The sequence below is a fragment of the Meriones unguiculatus genome (assembly GCF_030254825.1).
Source record: "Meriones unguiculatus strain TT.TT164.6M chromosome Y unlocalized genomic scaffold, Bangor_MerUng_6.1 ChrY_unordered_Scaffold_25, whole genome shotgun sequence".
Taxonomy (NCBI): Eukaryota; Metazoa; Chordata; class Mammalia; order Rodentia; family Muridae; genus Meriones; species Meriones unguiculatus.
In genome coordinates this window covers 3,231,947-3,255,666 of record NW_026843710.1, presented here as the reverse complement: position 1 = coordinate 3,255,666, position 23,720 = coordinate 3,231,947, and positions in this window count along the sequence as shown.

Sequence of the window (23,720 nt, the reverse complement as noted above, 5' to 3'; positions counted from 1 at the left end):
AATACCTACAAACAAATATAGCATTACAGAAGACACTAGAATGGAAAATACAACCCAGGAAAACTAGCTACATTCAAGAAAACACAGGAAATAAATAACCTCACTTCAGTAAAACAAAGCACACAACCTGATTACCACAGCCAACATCAAAATCAAAGGATCTAACAGCCACTGGTCATTAATCTCTCAATATCAATGGACTCAACTCTCCAATAAAAACACACAGATTAACAGAATGGATACATAAACTAAACCCAGCAATGTGTTGCATACAAGAAACACACCTATGGCACAAAGATATACATTACCTGAGGGTAAAGGGTTGGAAGATGACTTTCCAAACAAACAGAACCAAGAAGCAAGCAGGAGTAGCCATTCTAATATCTGATAAAATAGACTTTCAACCAAAATTAATAAAAAGAGATGGGAAGGACACTTCATACTCATCAAGGGAAAATTCCACCAGGAAGACATCACAATCCTGAACATCTATGCCCCAAATACAAGAGCACCCACATTTGTTAAAGAAACATTGATAAAATTTAAAGCACATATAGATCCCCACACATTAATAGTGAGAGACTTCAACACCACACTCTCAACAAAACAGAAATTAAACAAAGAAACAATGTCTCTGACAGAGGTCATGAATCAAATGGACCTAACAGACATTTACAGAACTTTACACCCAAACACAAAAGAATTTACCTTCTTCTCAGCACCTCATGGAACCTTCTCCAAAATAGACCATATAGTGGGTCACAAAGCAAGCCTCAACAGATACAAGAAGATTGAAATAATCCCTTGTATCCTATCTGATCACCATGGAATAAACCTGGACCTCAACAATGACAGAAATAGCAAAAAGCCTACACACACATGGAAACTGAAGAACTTGTTACTAAATGACAGCTGGGTCAGGGAAGAAATAAAGAAATAAATTAAAGTCTTTCTAGAAATCAATGAAAATGAAAACACAACATACCCAAACTTGTGGGACACAATGAAAGCAGTGCTAAGAGAAAATTCATAGCACTAAGTGCCTTCCAGAAGAAATTTGAGACAGCTCATTCAAGCACCTTAATGGCTCACTTAGAAACCCTAGAAAAACAAGAAGCAGACACACCAAGAAGGAGTAGACAGCTGGAAATAATCAAACTCAGGGCTGAAATCAATGAATTAGAAACAAATAAAACAATCCAAATAATCAATGAAACCAAGAGCTGGTTCTGGGAGAAAATCAACAAGATCGACAAACCCATAGCCAAGCTAACTAAAAGGCAGAGAGACACCACCCAAATCACCAAAATCAGAAATGAAAAGGGGGTATAACTAGAGACACTGAGGAAATCCAAACAATCATTAGGACCTACTTCAAAAGTCTATATGCCACAAAATTAGAAAATCTAAATGAAATGGACAATTTTCTTGATCGATTAACTTACCAAAGCTGAATCAGGACCAGGTAAATCAACTAAATAGTCCTATATACTCCAAAGAAATAGGAGTGATCATCAAAATTCTCCCATCCAAAAATAGCCCAGGACCAGATGGCTTCAGCACAGAATTCTACCAGACCTTCAAAGAAGAGCTAACACCAATTCTCTTCAAACTATTCCACAAAATAGAAACAGAAGGAACATTACAAACTCATTCTAGGAAGCCACAGTCACCTTGGTACGTAAACCTCACAAAGACTCAACAAAGAAAGAGAATTTCAGTCCAATCTCTCTTATGAACATTGATGCAGAAATACTTAATAAAATACTTGCAAACCGAATCAAAGAACACATCAAAGATATCATCCACTACAACCAAGTAGGCTTCATCCCAGGCATGAAGTGATGGTTCAATATATGGAAATCTATCAATGTGATCCACCATATTAACAAACTGAAAGATAAAAACCACATGATAATCTCCCTAGTTGCTGAAAAAGCATTTGACAAAATCCAAAATCCATTCATGTTTAAAGTATTGCAGAGATCAGGGATACAAGGCACATGTCTAAATATAGTAAAGGTGATATGCAACAAGCCTATAGCCAACATCAAACTGAACAGAGAGAAACTTAAAGCAATCCCACTAAAATCAGGGACAAGACAAGGCTGCGCACTCTCTCCATATCTCTTCCACATAGTGCTGGAAGTCCTTGCTAGAGCAATAAGAGAGGTGAAGGAGATAAAGGGGATACAAATTGGAAAGGAAGAAGTCAAATTATCACTATTTGCAGATGATATGATAGTATACATGAGGGACCCCAAAAACTTTACCAGGGAACTCCTACAGCTGATAAACACCTTCAGTTAAGTGGCTGGATATAAAATTAATTCAAAAAAATCAGTAGCACTCCTGTATACAGGAGATAAAAGGGCTGACAAAGAAATTAGGGAAACAACATCCTTCACAATAGCCACAAATGACAAAAAGTACCTTTGTGTAACCCTAACCAAGCAAGTCAAAGACTTGCATGAAAAAAAATTCAAGTTTCTGAAGAAAGAATTAGAAGAAGATATGAAAAGATGGAAAGATCTCCCATGCTCATGGCTTGGCAGGATTAACATAGTAAAAATGGCCATTTTACCAAAAGCAATCTACAGATTCAATGCAATTCCCATCAAATTGCCAACACAATTCTTTACAGACCTGGGAAGAAAAATTCTCAAGTACATATGGAATAACAAGAAACCCAGAACTGCTAAAACAATCCTCTACAATAAAAGATCTTCTGGAGGTATCTACATCCCTGATCTCAAGCTGTACTATAGAGCAAAAGTTAGAAAAACTGCATGGTACTGCCATAGAAATAGAATCGTGGATAAATGGAACTGAACAGAAGACCCAGAAATAAACCCACACACTTATGGACATCTGATTTTGACAAAGATGCCAAAACCATACAATGGAAAAAAAGATAGCATCTTCAACAAATGGTGCTGGTCTAACTGGATGTCTACATGTAGAAAAAGGAAAATAGATCCATACTTATCACCCTGCCCAAAACTAAAGTCCACGTGGATCAAAGACCTCAACATAAAACCTGACACATTAAATTGGCTAGAAAAAAAAGTGGGGAATATCGTAGAATTCATTGGTACAGTAGAAAACTTCCAGAACAGAACCCCAGCAGCACAGGCTCTAAGAGCAACAATCAATAAATGGGACCTCCTGAAACTGAAAAGCTTCTGTAAAGCAAAGGATACTGTCATCAAAACAAAGTGACTGCCTACAGATTGGGAAAGAATCTTCACCAACCCTTTATCTGACAGAGAACTCATATCTAGTATATATAAAGAACTAAAGAAGCTGAAAAGCAGCAAACCAAGTAATCCACTTAAAATATGGGAAACAGAGCTAAACAGGGAACTTTCTGTAGAGGAATATCGAATGGCAGAGAAGCATTTAAAAAAATCCTCAACCTCATAAGCAATTAGGGAAATGCAAATCAAATCAACCCTGAGAATTCACCTTATAATCATCAGAATGGCCAAAATGAAAAATTCAAGTGACAACACATGCTGGAGAGGTTGTGGACAAAGGGGAACCCTCTTCCACTGATGCTGGGAATGAAAACTCCTACAACCACTCTGGAAAGCAATCTGGTGCTTTCTCAGACAACTAGGAATAGCGCTTCCTCAAGATCCAGCCATACCACTCCTAGACATATATCCAAAAGAGGCTCAAGTACACAAAAAGGACATTTGCTCAACCATGTTTGTAGCTGCTTTATTTGTAAAAGCCAGAAGCTGGAAACAGCCCAGATGCCCCTAAACTGAAGAATGGATGCAGAAATTGTGGTACATCTATACAATGGAGTATTACTCAGCAATGAAAAATAAGGAAATCATGAAATTTGCCGGTAAATGGTGGGACCTGGAAAGGACCATCCTGAGTGAGTTGTCCCAGAAGCAAAAAGACACACATGGTATATACTCACTCATATAAACATACAACATAGGATAAACCCTCTAAAATCTGTACATCTAAACAAACTAACCAAGAGAGAGGACCCTAACTAAAAAGCTCAATCCTCATCCTGAAAGGCAAAGCGGATGGACATCAGAAGAAGAAGAAAACAGGAAACAACCTAGGAACCTGCCACAGAGGGCCTCTGAAAGCCTCTGCCCTGCAGACTATCAAAGCAGATGCTGAGCCTGATGGCCAACTGTTGGGCAGAGTGAATGGAATTTTATGTAAAAAGTGGGAAATAGTAAGAGCTGGAGAGGACAGAAACTCCACAAGGAGAGCAACAGAACAAGAAAATTTGAACACAGGGAACTTCTCAGAGACCCATACTCCAACCAAGGACTATTCATGAATATAACCTAGAACCCCTGCAGAGATGTAGCCCATGGCAGTTCAGTGTCCAAGTGGGTTACCTAGTAATGGGAAGAAGGACTGCCTCTGACATATCTGATTGGCCTGGTCTTTGATCACCTCCCCCTTAGGGGGGAAGCTGCCTTACCAGGCCACAGTAGAGGACAATGCAGCCTCTTTTGATGAGAACTGATAGACTAAGATCAGAAAGGAGAGGAGAACCTCCCCTATTAGTGGACTTGAGGAGGGGTATGCATGCAGAAACAAGAGGGAAGGTGGGATCGTGAGGGGAGGAGGGAGGCGCTTATGGGGGGTTACAAAATGAATAAAGTGTAATTAATAAAAAAATTATAAATTTGACAATAAATTATATACAAATTTATTACCTGTTAATTGCTTTATTGTTCGTATATGTAATTATATGCTACATTTGTTAAAATGATATCATTAACATCTTTGCTGAAAATGTGGGTTTAGAGACAATTTGTTTATTATTGTATAGTAGGATGAACGTATTAAATAAGAGTTAAAGATAAAAAAAGAGTTGTTTACAAAAATAAAGAAGGGGGAGCTACTCCCCTGGACACCTAAGAATCCTCTTAATCATGTTCTTTCATTTTGAATTTTTAAAATTTGGATAAGCATGGTAAATCTGAAGCAGTTATATTTTAGCATAAGTAAACCAAGAAAACTATTGCTAAAGTAAATTATAGGGATCCTTTAAGAAATTAATGGCATGGAGCCAGCCCTGTACTCATATGGGGATGAGGATCTGTCTCTGCTTTTCAGTAGGAAATTGATGCTGCTCGATGACTACTGGAATATTGGTGCCACAAGTGGATGAGGAGTTTTCTCCTGACAATGATAATGATGTCAATGAAGACCCCTTTCTTCAAGATAACTGTTTATTGGGCATATGTTCCTAATCCACTTGTACTATATACAGTTTCTTGGGATGATCCAGAAGTCCTTGTTTATGTCAACATCACTTGGTTTCTGGGTTTTCCTGCTTTGGAAGGAACACAAGTAAAACAGACTCTTCAGGACTAGGAAGAAAGAATATTCATCAGTATGGATTCCCAGTCTCCAATGTCCAGGTCATAGTTCTGAATGTCTACTACTCTAAAGTTGGGGTGGCAGCAAAAGCCTCACACTGTGACCAGGCAAAGTGGAACATTGGAGGTATATTATTGACCCTTCCTATGGGAGTTAAGAATGACAGCCCAACATCTCCAATGATTTACTCACGCTGTGAGAAAGGGGATCAACACACTTTTCTTCAACTGATGATTCCTTGGACAAGATGCATCTGAGAAATGCACACCATCTACTCCTCGGACACTGACACTGCATTTACAGTCATGGACAGGAATGGTCTATCGTTAAGGACATTAAGAACTTAGCTTCTGGTAAAGGAAATAAAAATTCCTTTCTTTTAGAGGAAGCTGTTAGTGCTGGATTTTGGAGGACTTTAAATAAAAATTTTCAAACATATGTATGGAAAGTGGGGCTGGGTTGGGATATATAAGCATTCTCTCTGGGAATACAAGTAGCTTTGCTAAATTTATCAAGTATACTTGTGTTTTGGCATGTTTTAATCCTCCTTATTTACTGCTAATTGCAAACATTTTAGTAAGACATTTTAAGAACTTATTCAATTGAATGTGTATATTACAATCTTATTAATGTTAGTGCTGATAATAATGCTCCTTCAGCAACCTGCTTTTGTTATGATTCTGGTTAGAATTTCTGATTCTTGGTCTGATGAAACAGAATTTAATTGGAATCAGGTTCAGAATCACCTTGGTCTAGCAAAAACTCTCTCATTGGATATGTTAAACTATAGAAATAAGGTCCATGAGATAGAATCTGCCAAGAAACCTAGGTTAGAATTGGCCAATACAGCCTGTGATATATTAACTAGCCTCAGGAGGCACTTTCCATCAATTGGATCTGTGCTGAAGTGTGGAATGACACTTGCAGGCTGGCAGGTATGGGTTTGTTCACCTGTGCATGTCTTACTTGTGTGTTACAGTTCCTTCTTCAACAACTTCAATTCATGCAAGTGCAGTTGCATGAATTTAAATTAAAGGTTTCTAGCAATCATATTTTATATGGAGGTAATTCATTGATGTGTAAGTGTAAAATTGTGGTTATTCCAAAGTAAGACAGAGGCTTGTAAAAATCACATGGAAGACCTTGATGATGAGTAAGAAAAAAGTGCATATTTCGCCAACCTAAGATAGGCTCTCCATAGAACAGAGAAGGGGAAAGGAAGGAGTCTAATAATTGGAATTCTGCCTCCTGGCCTTGCTATATGCTGTCTTTATCTAAATTCCATGTCTCAGAGACTGTCTTTGGCAGTCTCTGCAAGTGGGCTGTTCTAAGCCTGAGAAGTATATTGTAAGCTTCCTACAACGTTGGGAACCAGACAGAAAACTTAATGTAACCTGGAGTGAATTCCTGGATGCCTTGCCAGGTGGCAGAGATGTGTTGCTTCTGTAAAAAAAAAAAAAAATATTTCTTATACCCTTTGCTTTATAAGTGTGGTTTCACGTTCAATATACTGAGACTTAAACAGGAATCTGTCTTGTCACCATTCATCCAGTCTCTGTCTCCCCATTTACACTACTTCTTTCAGGTGTACTCTGTTAGACTAGCCCAGAGGACTGTCAGGTTACATTCTCTTTTGTCTGCTCTTAAAGTCTCAATATCCTAGGGAACCCCAGACCCTGCCAGCCAATTATATCAATAAGAATGTGAAGGTACATTTAGTCAGTATGCCACTAACTGCTCCATTCAAAGTCATAACCCTAAGAAATTTTAGACACAATACAATGAGAACACTTTCTCATTCAGTATGCTCCTCTTAATTCCACATCAGTTTGATCCTTCCCTACTTAGGAACCCATCCAATTCAATAAACATTAAACATTCATTTCCTACCTGACATTTTCACAGAGGTAAACAGGAGTAAAGGTGTGGGATCTGGATTAAAGGATGAGGATAAAAAGCTTGTTGGGTTTCACAAAAATGAATCAAGTTTTACCCATTTCCATGAAAACCTCAAGATTCTCTCAGGCACTGATTGGATGACAGGCAGGATGATGTCAGGAAATAGGTAAAAGTCAGCAAGAGTTTCAGGAGCCAGTTATTGAAAGGACAAAGTGGACAGCTTGCTTCTGAGAAAGGCTGAGCTGCCTTACATGACTCAATATCGGCAGCTGAAAGCACAAAACCCAGAGATATTCCTGTTCCCAAGACTTTTAGTTCAGGAAAAGTGTCACATATTTCTTTCAAGTGGTCGCTAATAAAATCATGTGTCCTTGACATGTGAGTTTCCCATTATCACAGATTCCATTAGTATTTGTTAAATGTACAGATATGTCCTCAGTCAGTGAATTACTTACTGTGAAAATGTTCCCTCACCAAGCCAACTCTTTGAAACAAAGCATTTAATTTGGACCTTGCTTATATTTTTAAAGAGTCCATCCATGATATCATGTCATTAAACAGTCATCTTGTTGTAGTCCTTCAGCAGAACTGAGAACTTTTCATACCAAACCACAAGTGACAAGCTAAGAGAGGGATACTGAGACAGACAGAGAAAGTGCTGTAGTGACAGATTCAGAAATAGAGAACTTCAAGCAGATATTGCAATTGAAATCACCAGGAAGTGGAAGAAGATGGAGGGACTTCTAAACTAAAAGATCATAGTTATCCAGATAGATTGTCATTCAATACAATGATTAAAGTCCCAGCAGCTTCCAAGTTCTCAAGAACAGGACTGACAAACTATGTTGGGGAAAATGTGTAATATTTTGAAAACAGAGTAGTTTTCAGCTAACATCATGTTATTTTCAAGCAAATAGATGGAATAAGGGAAAATCATCCTGGGTGAAGTAAATAAATGTAGAAATGCAAATATGATATGTATTCATTTATTAGGATGTCTCCTTATAGTGGGGGTAAAATGTTCCAATAGGGCATGTATTGTGACCAAACCATTCTTCCTCTATGGAGACTGATGGCAGTTAATTGAGTTGTTGGGACAGGGAATCCTATGGAAATTTTCAAGCAAAGCATGCTGTTGTTAAAAAAATATGTTGCTTTTTGCCCTCAACTGATAGTTCATTGCTATGTTCTTGCATCCACGGAATGCTTCCTTCTTCATCCATGAGATTACATACAGAGAACCAGAGTCTGATATTATTCAGAGAAAAACCTTAAAACACTCATCCCTTAATGGCATTTCCCTAGGGAATTCTCCCTCCCCTCAGAGCTCCTAGAGTCATGCAGGAGAGGAGGCAGGAAGAGTGTCATAAGTAGAGGGAATTGAGAACACAAGGAGAACAATGCCCTGAGAATCAGGCAGCAGAATAAGATGATGCCCCCACCCTGTATAAAAACTGATAAGCTAGTCAGATATAAGGTGAGGAGGCCCTCCCTTATCAGGGAACTAGAGAAAGGAGATAGGGATAGAAGAAGGAGGGTGGGTGAGACTGGAAGTAGAAGATGGAGGGAGCAGCAGAGGAGATACAAAATGAACAAATTGTAATAAATAAATACATAGGAATAACTGTGATCAAGGTGATGATGTATAGAGCTGTTCAGAACTGGTGGCTTCTTCTTCGGGGTGGTGCTAGGATGCAGCAATGATGAACTTGAAGTTTTCTTTAAAGGACTTGGCACTAGGCCTCTATTCGTATTCCAATGAGTATATGAACAACACATTCTTCAAATAACGTATTTTAAAACAAAAAATAGTGTTAAAATGGTTAGGAATTTGAACATGGAAGCAATGGAAAAGAAGTGTAATATATATTATATGAAATTCCCTTATAATCAGTAAAAATAATATGTTGACAACTTATACAATGAGTATGAAAATGGAGAAAAGATTATACTGAACAAGCAGTCCTGGTACTAAAACCATGTTTAGAGGGTTTGTCTGGAGCACCACTGAAGTACTCACAGCCAGCTGCTCTTGTGTCTTAAGCATATAGCATGGAACAATTTCTCTGTCCTGAAGACCCAGGTATAACTGTAAACCCCAGGACCAGTAGGGTTCCTCACTGACCACTGTGTAGGACAGAGCTTGAGTGAGAGAAATGGTGAGAAGCTGTGCATGCCTTAATATGGGCAGCTGAAAGCACACAACCTAGAGATGACAGTTCTTGTCTAAGACTCTTCGTTCAGGAATAATGAAGTAAATTTATTTCAAGAGGTCATTAATAAAATCACCTGGTATGACAGCCTAATAGAATTTTGACATCACAGAGCTGTTATAACATCACAATGAAGTTATGACCTCAATATGCTAGTATGACATCACATTGATATTGGGACATTACAATAGAATTATGACAGCACAATGCTATATGATATCGCAATCCTAATAGGTCATCATAAGATATGATATCACAATGGAATTATAACATTACAATAATAATATATCATGATGCAATTTTGACATCACAATGCTATCATGACATCACATTATTGTTATCATATCACAATTGAATTATTACATCACAATGCTATTGCAACATCATTGTGATATGACACCACAATGCTATTTTAAATTCTCAGTGGCATTATGACCTCAAAATACTATTATATCATCACAATCATTTTATGATATCACAAGGGTATCATGATATCACAATGGTATTATGACATCACAATAGTATGACATCACAATGCTATGGTGAGCTCTCAATGGTATTATGACATCACCATGGCATGATGACATAACAATGTTGTCATCATATTTCAATGGTATTATGACATCCCAATACTATTGTGACATCACAATGCTATTATGGCTCACACATATAGACATACACTATAGGATAAACCTACTAAAATCTGTACATCTAAAGAAACTAATGAAGTGGGATGACTGATTAAAATGCTCAATACCTACCTGGACAGGCGAAGAGGATGGATATCAGAGGTGGAAGAAAACAGGAAACACATTAGGAACCTGCCACAGAGGGTCTCTGAAAGGCTCTGCCCTGCAGACTGTCAAAGCAGATGCTGAGACTTATGGCCAACTGTTAGGCAGAGTGCAAGGAATCTTAGGAAAGAAGTGGGAAAAGGTAATATCTAGAGAGGACAGGAACTCCACAAGGAGAGCAACAGAACCAGAAAATTTGAACACAGGAGTCTTCCCAGACTCATACTCCAACCAAATACCATGCGTGGAGATAACATAGAACCCCTGCACACATGTAGCCCATAGCAGTACAGTCTCCAAGTGGGTTCCATAGTAATGGGAAGAGGGACTGCCTCTGACATGAACTGATTGACCTGCTCTTTGATCACCTCCCCATGAGGGGTGGAGCAGCCTTACCAGGCCACAGAAGATGACAATGCAGCTACTCCTGATGAGGTCTGTTAGACTAGGATCAGTAGGAAGGAGAGGGGACCTCTCCTATCAGTTGCCTTGGGGTGGGGCATCAATGAAGAACAGGGAGGAAAGGTGGAATTAGGAGGGGAGCAGGGAACGGTTTATAGGGGATACAAAGTGAATAAAGTATAATTAATACAAGTTAAAAAATTAAATAAATAAAAAAACAATGTTATTATGACATTACAATACTATTGTATCTTCACACTAATCTTCATACTATGACATTGCAATAATGTTATGACATCACGAAGGTATAAAGGCTTCACAATGGTATGTTGTAGGTGATGATTATTGTAGTTGATGAATAATAGATACTGTTGGTTTATCTTCTATTAATGCTTGCTGTTAATTCTAAACAGCTGTATAACCAAATCACTACACAGAGACTGGATTTATTTAGCTAACTTAGAACACAATGCTGTTCAATAGTTACTCCCTCCTAAAGCTTCAAGCACTTATAGTTTCCTAACATTTAGATTTTACCAATTATGCTTGCTTTTTGTGAAGTCTTAGTTTTTGTTCATTCTCTCCAAGCTCTTCCAAGATCTGTTCCTCCAGCTGTGCTAGCCAAGCTCTGCTCCCTTGCCCTCTTTCCTCCCACTCATTTCCTGCTCTCTGGCTCCTCTCACTCATTTCCTGCTCTCTGGTTCTTCCCGTCATTTAACATTGTGACTAGTTGCTTTGGCTTGTTTATACAATGTTGAGACAGGATGCTTAGAAAAAGTGTCACAATCCAATAACCAGATTGAAAAAAGAGAGTGGGGCAGCAGAAATAAGCATTTGAATGAACAAGAGTGAAGTGTATACATGTCAAACAAATATCATAGAACAATGGTATGACAACATTACAATGCTATGATGACATCACAATGGTATTTTGATATGACAAAGGTATTACATATCAACAGGATCCTGATAACACAATGATATGACATCACAAGACTTTTATGATATCTCAATTATATTATGATATCACAATTTTATTATGACATCTCAATGCTATTATATCTTCTTAATGGTGTCATTACATCTCAGGGCTATTATGACTTCACAATGCTATTAGGACATCTGCTATTATGACATCATATGGTATGATATCACAATATAATTATAACATCACAATTATAATATAACATAACAATGCAATTATGACATCACAATTATATCCTGGTATTACAAGAATATTATCATTACACAATGGTATTATGACATCACAATTCTGTTTTGACGTCACAATGGTATTAGGACATCACAGTGGTATTATGACATCAAAATGGTATAATGACATCACCTTCTATGTCACCTCAATGCTATTAAGACATCACAATGTTATGAAATCATAATTGTTTTATGACTTCACAATGTTAGAGCATCCAAATGCCAATGTGACATCACAATTATAATATGACATCACAATGCTATAATTACATCACAATGGCATGTCATCACAAAGGTACTATGAATATCACAATGCTACTGTGACATCACAATGTTATTACAACATGATCGTGCATGACATCACAATAGAATTTTGACATATCACTGGCATTAAGACCTGAAAATGCTATTATGATATCACAATAGTATTTTGACATCAGAATGGTATTAAGACATCTCAAGTCTAATATGACCTCATAATGGTATGAGTTTACATTGATATTAGGATATCACAATTATATGAAATCATAATGCTACTGTGACTACACACTGCCATTATGACATCACAATGCTATTATGAGAGCACAAAGCTATTATAACATCAACATGCAATTATGATATCACAATGGCATAGCAACATGATTGTGGTAAGACATCACAATAGAATTTTTTCATCACAATGATGTTATGACATCACAATGCTATTAGAACATCAAAATGCTATTATGACAACACAATGGTGTTATGACTTCACAATGCTATATGACATCACAATGCTATGACATCATAATGTTATGAAATCCAAGGCCATTATCACACTGCATGGTATTATGACTTAAAAGATTGTATTAAGAAATCACCATCATATAATATCTAAATGCTATTATGACATCACAATGACACAACCTAATAATAGTATTACAACAACATCACAATGCTATTATGACTTCACAATGGTATTATAAATTCACAATGGTATTATGACATCACCACGTTATTATGACATCCTGATGTTATTACAACATGATTGTGGCATGACATCAAATGGAATTTTGAAATCACCATAATATTGTGATGTCACAATGCTATTTTGACATCACAAATGTATGACACCTCAATGCTATTATGACAATCTTTTGATATGACATCAAAATTGAAATTTGATATCACAATTCTATAACAATATCACAATACTATAACGATAAGATAGTTTTATGACATCACAAGGAAGTTATGAAATCACAATGCTATTATGACACAATGATGCTATTATGACATTCCGATGATGTTGTGACTTCACAATGCTATGATGACAGTAAAATGTCATTATGAACAAAAAGTTCTGTTATGATATCACAATGATAAATGACATCAGATTGCTATTGTGACTTCAAAATGGTATTATAACATCACAATTGTGATATGAGCTCATGGTATTATGATATATCACAATGTAATTATGACATCACAATGAAATTTTGATAACAAAATGGTATTATGACATCACAAGTCTATGATGGTATCACAAAGCTATATCATCACAATGGTATTATGACACGCCAATGCTATTATAACATCACAGTACTATCATGACATCACAATTTTATCATGATAGCACAATGCTAATATGAATATACAATGGTTTTATGAGTTCACAATTATATGACATCACAATGCTATTGAGACATCACAATGGTTTTATAACATCACAATTTTCTGATGACATCACAATGGTATGACATCAAAATGCTATTATGACATCTCAATTGTTAGACATCTCAATGTTATAAAACACAATGATATGTCATCACAAAGTTATTATGACATCACAATTCTATTATGACTCCACAATGGACTGGATTCACAAAGTTATTAGGACATCACAATGATGTGACATTACAATGCTATTGTGACATCACAATTTTATTATGACATCACAATGCTATTAGGATTGGATTTTCATGTGATATTACAATTGTATTTTAACATCACAATAGCATTATGACCTAAATAATCTTATTATGGCATCACATTGCTCATATGACATCTCAATGCTATTATGACATCACAATGATGAAACCACATCCCAATGGTATGACATCACAAAGGTATTATTATTTAACAGTCATCAGGAAACACTTTTTTTTCCTTAGGCATCCAGAGCTAAAAAAAAAACCAGCCTTTCTCATGTTACCCCTCATTTTCCATGTCCCTTGTTAGGGCGCTAACTGACCCATCCTTCGAGCTGTTTGAAAGTGTTGTATGGGAGATTAATATTAACTAAAAAGTATCTTTAGTAAAGCTTGCTGTAAATCTTAAAAAAGGTGTATAAACAAATCCCCAGGCAGAGACTGGGTTTATTTAGTTAACCTAGAACACAATGCTAGGCAATAATTACTCCCTCCTAAACCTCTAAGCCATTATAGTTCCCTAACATTTAGATTTTACCCATTATACTTGCTATTTACGTAACCTTAGGTCTTCTTCATTCTTGATGTAGTTCCTAATTCCCCTCCCAGCTCCACTTTCCTAGCTCTGCCCTCACCCTCTTTTCCTCCCACTCATTTCCTGCATTCTGGCTTTCCCCTCTTTTCTGTCCTCTGGCTCCTCTCTTTGCACATGTGGTATTTTTTTAAAATTTATTTTGGCTTATTTATCAAATGCAATAACAATTGATTCCAAAGGTTGGGGGGATAGAAATCAGCATTTGAATGAAGATGAGTAAGGTTTATACATTTCAAAAGAACAATATAACAACATTTTCCCCTTGTACAATACAATTGTATTGTATTTCAATATATTAATATTTATGAAATTATAAAAATTGTTAGGTAAAATCTACATGTACAATATCTAGTCCATGTGCATTTAACAACTTAGGAAAAAGTATCTGATTATCCTATATATCTTAACAAGTTAAAAGTTCTATACCTAAATTAACTTTAATCCTTATTGGTATTACTTATATGAAAGGATTTCTTAACTTTTAAATAACTTAATCCTAAATGTGGCACTACAAGTATTTGGTGTTTAACCCCATCAAAGACTTGAGGAGTGAAATTGGTTACTTGAGTATATAGGAATTGCATGTTAGCAGCTTCCAAAAAATAAATAAATAAATAAATAAATAAATAAATATCAGAAACTATTTGCTGCCTGAACAGTCACCCACAACTCTCTATAAAGTTGGTGCATCATCTTCAGCTTTCTGGCTCAGAAAATTTGACAGACATATAAGTGAAGCAGGAACTATTTAGGACTTGCTTACTTTGTCTGGGCATAGTATTACAATTGTCTTGTCCTGCATTAGCTTGCCCATTTTTGACAGAATATTTCAGTAAAGAAGTGAGGATATTTTCTTTACCCAACTGGCCATCCAAATATTGAAGTACTTTGATGCTCATTATCTTTTTTAAGGCAGATGGGCTGCCAGGAGATACCTGTCTCATTGTCAAATAATCTTCAAAATAATAAAGATCTATTTAAATGTCATAATCTGTAGGTCTCTGAAGTTTTTGAAGACTATGTATTTTAATAAAATAAATGGGGAGGGGGTCAAGATGGCAGCGCTGGGAGAACACTGTGTCTGAGAAGCCGGACAACACTCTCCATGCAGCAACCAGGAGACTAAACTCTGGGCCCTAAACTACAGCGATCATGTTTCCTAGGTGAGGAGAGACTCCCAAGGTGTGGGAATCAGTCGGGTCCTCTCAGCCAGAACCCGGAAGAGATCCTGGGTAACACAGGCATTGGGTCTCCAGGCGGGAGCTACACGCCTGCATGTCCAGATCACTTTCCCAGGCTGATTGGTGGGCACAAAGGTGCCAGGGACTGGGAGTCCCAGTCGCAAAAAAAAAAAAAAAAAAAAAAAAAAAAAAAAAAAAAAAAAAAAAAAAAAACACAGGGAAGGAAAGTCACGAGACTGATCATGGGTCACGAGTCTTTCCCTGGATGGTCTCGCTGACCACAAATACCTACCACCATCACAACTGAGCTCCCGCCTCACAAGGAGAGTGCCTGCATGCCCAGCTCAAAATCCCTACTCCCTCTTCGGAGGAGGCAGGAGGCATCCAGCAGAATCTCTCACAGACCACATTGTCTGTACCCCAACTCGAGATCAGGGCTGAGAAAACTTTTTGGGCACTCCCCCAAACTCCACCATAACGCTGCCGCTTCAGAGCAGAAGGATAAAGAGGCACACAGCAACTTCAAATGCTGGGACCCCAGTGCTACTGGCTGCTCCTAGCAAACAAATTTCAGCTAGGAATCTGGGACTGTGGTCATTCAACACGTCCTGAGATTCTCCTGGGTCCAGCACACTAAGGTCTAGCACCAAGTCCTAACACCAGCCCCCCCCCCCCCCCGCCCCGACCGTGGCAGAGAAACCCCAGCTCAGGATCAGACTGAGAAGTCAGAACCCCTTCTGGCACTCCACTGAGAGCACTGCCATAATCTTGCCCTAATGGAGGGGAAAGTCAGAGGGGAAGAATAGACAGGCAGCCTGCCACAGGACACAGCACCCCCTCTCCAGTAGAACCAGTGGCCCCTAGCAGGGAAACCCAAGCCCTGGATCTGAGGACACTCAACCCTACCTGGTACTCTCTCAGGACCAGCACCTTCTGCCAGGCTGTTTCTGGCAGAGAGATCTGGGCCCGAGATCTGGGATTGAGAGCACTCAACCTAACTCTTTCCTGTGCTACTCTGGGACCAGTCAACATAACCCCTCCTGGCAGAGGGAAAGGACAGAGAGGCAGTACACAGGAAAGGTGGAACTGAGTCCTATGGCCACAGGGTCACAGAGCTGACTGTTAGCCTACCCATGCATTTTTCTGCAGCAGGACCAAATCAGAGAGTAGAGAGCAAGGGGAATCCCTCTGCATTCCAACTGGTCCTGCAAGAGAGTGAGTGAGACTTCTAGGGAGACTTTGCCCCTGACCCAAGGCCTCTCTGCAGAAGCAACCAGATGAGATCCCTGCCACCCACACCCCTAGGGTGGGCATCATAGGGATTCTTGGGATAGTGACCAAAACGTTGAAGCCTCTGCCTTGTGCATCCACCAGTGTAATCCAGGCAAACAATACCTGGATCTCAGACAGAACTGCATAATAGTGGCCTGCAGGCCACTACAATACTCAAAGAATCCTGGCATGCAAATTGCGCCCACTAAAAGCACATTTGAAAGGCACCAGTGTCACATTCCTTATTTAGGCAAAATTGAAACCACAATGCATACTGCCAAACCAGTGAACCTCTCTCATCTTCATAAAAAAACAAACAAACAAACAAACAAAAAACAGTCAAGAAAACAGAAAGAGATGATCATAGGCCTAACTACAAACTCAAGGAACAAACAGTGAGGGTTATAAATAGCCATATGGCTAGAGGCAGACATAAGAACACTCCTAACAAAAATCAGGACATAATGACCTCACCAGCAACCCCACAAAACAATGGACACTTCAGTTCATTAGATATACAAGAAAACGACCTCAAAAGTATGTTTCTCCAGCTGTTAGAGGTCCATAAAGATGAAATGAACAAAGCCCTCAGAGAAAGAGCCAAAGAAATTGAGATGAACCAAGAGGAAACAAATCTAGCTCTCAGAGAAATGACAATGAAAATTGAGGCAAACAAAGAAGAAATGCACAAAGCTCTCAAAGAAATGTCCACACAAATGAAGGCAAATGAATAAATACACAAAGCCCTCATAGAAATACAGGCAATTATAGCCAAAGAAGTAGAGGCACAATTAGTGATACATAGAGAAGAAACAGAAAAAATAAAATAGAAGCTGTCATTGAAATGCAGGACTCCACATTCAAACCAATGAAGGAAATGATGCAATACATGAAAACAGAATTAGAATCAATAAAAAAAAAAAAAAAACACAGAGAAGAAACAGGAGCTGGAGAACATAGAGAAAAGATCAGGAACTACAAAGGTAAGCATCACCAACAGAATACAAGAGATGGAAGAAAGAATCTCAAGGGCCCAAGATACACTTACGGAAATTGACACGTCTCTCAAAGAAAAAATAAAATCAGAAAAGTTCCAAACACAGTTCCAAGAAATCAAGGACACCATGAAAAGACAAAACCTAAGAATAATAGGAATAGGAGAAAAAGAAGACATCAAGCTCAACGGTCCAGAAAATATTTTCAAGAAAATTATAGAAGAAAACTTTCCCAAATTAATGAAGGAGATGGCCATAAACATACAAGAGGCCTACAGAATATGAAAAAAAAATTCTTCACATCACATCATAATCAAAACACTGAACCTACAGAACAAAGAAAAAATTCTAAAAGCAGCAAGGGAAAAAGGCCAAGTAACATATCACGATAGACCTATCAGAATCACAAGAGATTTCTCAACAGAAGCTATGAAAGCCAGAAGGTTCTGGAGAAATATCATACAGTCCTTAAGGGACCACAGATTTCAACCCAGACTACTATACCCAGAAAAACTTTCAATCAATATAGACTGAGAGAATTCAAAATATTCCATGAAAAAAACAAATTTAAACAATATCTACATAGTAACCCAGCTATACATAAGTTACTAGAAGGGAATCTCCAAACCAAAGAAAACAACTACATCTAAGGAAACAAAGGAAATAGATAACTACACAACCACAACAACACAAAACAAAAGAATACAAGCAATGAAACTCAGTGATACCACCAACCCCACATCAAAAGTAATTACTATTGTTGGTCACTAATGCCTATCAACATCAACGGACTCAACTGCCCAATAAAAAAACACAGACTAACAGAATGGTTGAGGAAATAGGATCCAACATTCTGTTGCATCCAAGAAAAACACCTATGCAACAAAGATAAACACTACCTCAGAGTAAAGGGCTGGAAAAATGTTTTTCAAGCAAATGGTTCCAGAAAACAAGCTGGAGTAGCCATCCTAATATCTAATAAAATAGACGTTTCAACCCAAGTTAATGACAAAAGATAAGGAGGGCCACTCTATCCTCATCAAAGGAAAAATCCACCAAGAGGACATCACAATTTGAATAGCTATGCCCAAAATACAAGAGCACCTACATTCGTAAATGAAACAATATTGAAGCTTAAATCACACATTGATCCTAATACTTTAATGGTGGGAGACTTCAATACTCCACTCTCACCAAGGGAGAGATCAACTAAACAGAAAACAAATAGGGAAATTAAAACACTTACAGAGTCCCTAAATCAAATGGACCTAATAGACATCTACAGATCTTTTCATCCAAACAAAAAAAGAGTATACCTTCTTTTCAGCACTGCATGGAACCTTCTCCAAAGAAAACCATATAGTTGGTCATAAAGCAAGCCTCAACAGATACAAAAAGATTGAAATAATCCCTTGTATTCTATCTGACTACCATGGTATAAAGCTGGACATCAACAACAACAGAAATAACAAAAAGCCAACATGAACATAGAAACTGAACAACTTGCTATTCAATGACAGCTGGATTAAGGAAGAAATAAAGAAGGAAATTAAAGACTTCCTAGAATTCAATGAAAATGAAGGCACAACATACCCGAACTTATGGGACACAGTTGAAGGCAGTGCTCAGAGGAAAATTTATATCACTAAGTGCCTGAAAGAACAAAATTCATAACATCACATACAAAGAACTTAATGGCCCAACTGAAAAACCTAGAAAAAAAAAAAAGAAGAAGCAGATACACCCAAGAGGAACAGACAACTGGAAATAATCAAATTCAGGGCTGAAATCAATCAATTAGAAACAAATAAAACTATCCAAAGAATCAATGAAACAAAAAGCTGGTTCTTTGAGAAAATCAACAAGATCGACAAACCCTTAGCCAAACTAACTAAAAAGCAGAGAGAATCTATCCAAATCAGCAAAATCAGAAATGAAAAGGGTGACATAACTGCAGACACTGAGGAAATTCAAACAATCATTAGGTCATACTACAAAAGCCTATATGCCACAAAATTTGAAAACCTAAATGAAATGGACAATTTTCTTGATAGATTCTATCTTCCAACATTAACTCAAGATCTGGTAGGAAGACAGAATAGCTCTATATCTCCCAAGGAAATTGAAGCAGTCATTCACAGTCTCCCCTCCAAAAAAAGCCTTGGGCCAGATGGTTTCAGCACGGAATTTTACCAGACCTTCAAAGAAATGCTAACAACAATTCTTCAAACTATTCCACAAAATAGAAACAGAAGCTACATTACCAAACTCATTCTATGAAGCGACAGTCACCCTGATACCTAAACCCAAAGACCCAACAAAAAAGGAAACTTTAGACCTATCTCTCTTATGAATATTGACACAAAAATACTCAATAAAATACTTGCAAATCGAATCCAAGAACACATCAAAGATATAATTGACCATGACCAAGTAGGCTTCATCCCAGGCATGCAAGAGTGGTTCAACATATGGAAATCCATCAATGTAATCCACCACATAAACAAACTGAAAAGGAGAAAAAGTACATGGTCATCTCCTTAGATGCTGAAAAAGCATTTGACAAAGTCCAATTCATGTTAAACCCATTCATGTCTAAAGTCTTGGAGAGATCAGGGATACAAGGCATATATCTAAACATAGTAAAGGCAATATACAGCAAGCCTATAACCAACATCAAACTCAATGGAGAAAAACTTAAATCAATCCCACTGAAATCAGCCACAAGACAAGGCTGCCCACTCTCTGCCATACCTCTTCAACATAAGTACTTGATTTCCTAGCCAGAACAATAAGACAACTAACGGAGATCAAGGGGATACAAATCAGAAAGGAAGAGGTCAAACTGTCACTATTTGCAGATGATATAGTATACATGAGTGACCCAAAAAATTCAACCAGAGAACTCCTCCAGCTGATAAACAACTTCAGCAAAGTGGCAGGATACAAAGTCAACTCAAAAAAATTAAAAATCAGAAGCCCTCCTGTATACCAAAGACAAAAGGGCTGAGAAAGAAATTAGGGAAACAACACCCTTCACAATAGATATTAATAACATAAAGTACCTTGGGGTCATACTAACCAAGCAAGTGAAAGACCTGTTTGAGAAAAACTCTGAAGAAAAAATTGAAGAAGATATCAGAAGATGGAAAGATCTCCCATGCTCATGCATTGGATTAATATTGTGAAAATGGACATCCTGCCAAAAGCAATCTACAGATTCAATGCAATTCCCATCAAAATACCAACTCAATTCTTTACAGACCTTGAAAAAAAGAGACTCTCAGCTTCATATGGAGAAACAAAAAACCCAGAATCTCCAAAACAATCCTGTACAAGAACATATCATCTGGAGGTATCTCCATCCCCGATCTCAAGTTGTACTACAGAGCAATAGTAATAAAAACCACATGGTATTGGCATAAATACAGAAAGGAGGATCAATGAAACAACACAGAAGACGCAGAAATAACCCATACACCTATGAATACTCAATTTTTGACAAAGAAGCCAAAACCATTCAATGGAAAAAAGACAGCATCTTCAACAAATGGTGCTAGACCAACTGGATGTCTACATGCAGAAAAATAAAAATAGATCCATATTTATCACCCTGCAAAAACCAAAGTCCAAGTGGATCAAAGACCTCAACATAAAACCAGATACTCTAAATCTGTTCAAAGAAAAGTGAAGAGCCTAGATCTCATTGGCACAGAAGACAACTTCCTGAACAGAACAGCAACAGCACAGGCTCTAAGAGAAACAATCAATAAATGGGACCTCATGAAAGTGAAAAGCTTCTGTAAAGCTTTTCACAAAACGACTGCATACAGATTGGGAAAGAACCTTCACTAACCCTTTATCTGACAGAGGACTAACACTATGCTTAGAGGGTTTGTCTGGAGGACCACAGCAAGAAACACAACTGCTCTTGTGTTTTAGGCATTTAACACCTACCCATTTCTCTGTCCTGAAGGACCAGTTTTAATCATAACCACCAGGATCACGGCAGCTCCTCATTGACCACTGAGTAGGACACAGCTGCTGATCCAGGTTGGCAGAACTAGTGTGGAGATGCAGCAGATATCAAAGAGTTTATTGCCCCTTAGTTCTCCATTTACACTCACCTATTTTTCTCTCATTCAGCCAAAACAGTCTGCTTTCCTTCTCTTTTCATTTCTCTTAAAAGATCAATTTCCAAGGGAACCCTAAACCCTGCCAGCCTATTATATCAAGTTATATCAATAAGAGTGTGAAGTTACATTTATTGAGTACAAGAGTAACTGCTCATTTAAAAGTCACTACCTAAGAAATTTCAGATCCAAGACCGCAATAGGAGACCACCTTCTAATTCAGTACATTCCCCTTAAACCCACATCACTTTGGAGCTTCCCCACTTAGGAAGTAGTCCAATGAAATAAAGTAAAATTAAAGTTTCATTTCCTACCATAAATTGTCACAGAGGCAAACAGGTTTAAACGTGTAGGATCTGGATAATGGGATGAGATAAATACTTGTTAGCTTTCACAAGTAAAATTCACGTGTTCAAAGGATCAGAGATTCTGGACACTGAGGAAAGTTTCTTCACTCATCTCCATGGAAATCTCAAGATTTTCTCAGGGCGGGGCACGATGGCAGCACTGGGAGGACTCTCATTCTCTTTCATTCTCACCTCATCCTGCTGATCTGGCACAGCAGGATCAGCACAGTGACCAGCAATCAGAAATTGCAGCCATAAAACACAGTGATTGTGTTTCTCAGGTGAGAGGATACCCCACAGTGGGGGATTCAATCAGCATTTACTCACCCAGCTAAACCACGGAAGAGATCCCAGTTCCACCAGAAGCTTGGCTGCTAGCGGCCAGTCCCAGCCCCAGCCCAGAGCCACAAGCCAGTGTCTCCGGTCACTGTCCCAGACTGAACCCTGCACACCACACTATCAGAGACTAGGATTTTCAGTTGAGAGATAACCCCACCGTGCAGGAAACAATTGGGACCGAACTTAGGTTACCCAGACATCCCCTGGAAAAGACTCAGGTTCCTCTGGTGCCCCAGGAGCCATCCTGGAGCCAGAGCTGGGGAACCAGGCTCCAGCACACACCTCTGCCTGCGCACCTGATTCGCCACCTGAGATAGAATTGTGGGCACCAGGGCACCAGCAAATGAGTTTCACTGTCCGGTGCAAACACACAGGGAAGGAAATGGCTGGTCTGATCTCAGAGCACTCAACTGACACTCCCACCCCGAAAAGGTCTCAGGAAAATTACCCAGTTTAGACAGACTCCCAGGATCCCAAAGGCTGGAAAGGCAGACACAGGAAGTTTCTGCATACCAGGGAGCTGGCGGAGAAGGAGCAGTGCACTCCAGGGCATAAAAGAGACTGGGAGTCCCTGCATCCAGAGAATCCACAAGAGAGGAAGGAAACTGTACTGCCTTAAATCACCCAGACCTTCCCTGAAAAATGTCTTGCAGACTGGCAGGGCTGGGCCTCCATCACTCAGCTGTGCTCCAGACACAGGCACAACCAGCTGCTGCTCACCAGATGTCCAACTGGGTCACAGCAGCTGATCATTAAATTTACAGCAAGATACCCAGAAACAGGGCAGCTGTCCTCAGGACTTTCCTGGGTGAGAGGAGAACCCTCTAAACTAACAAAGACCACAGTTACCACTCAGATCTCTATTCCTGAGGTGAACAGCAGCAACTCCTAAAAACAAAGGCCAGCCATCCAGGGACTATACCCAAAAAGCTGAGAAGACATCCTTCAGGATAAACCAGCCTTCTGCAAAGGGGATTCTCTCCACCCCAGGATCCCCAGGAACCACCAGAAAATAATCCCAAACACCTAAGATAGCACAATGGGTAGGGGATAGC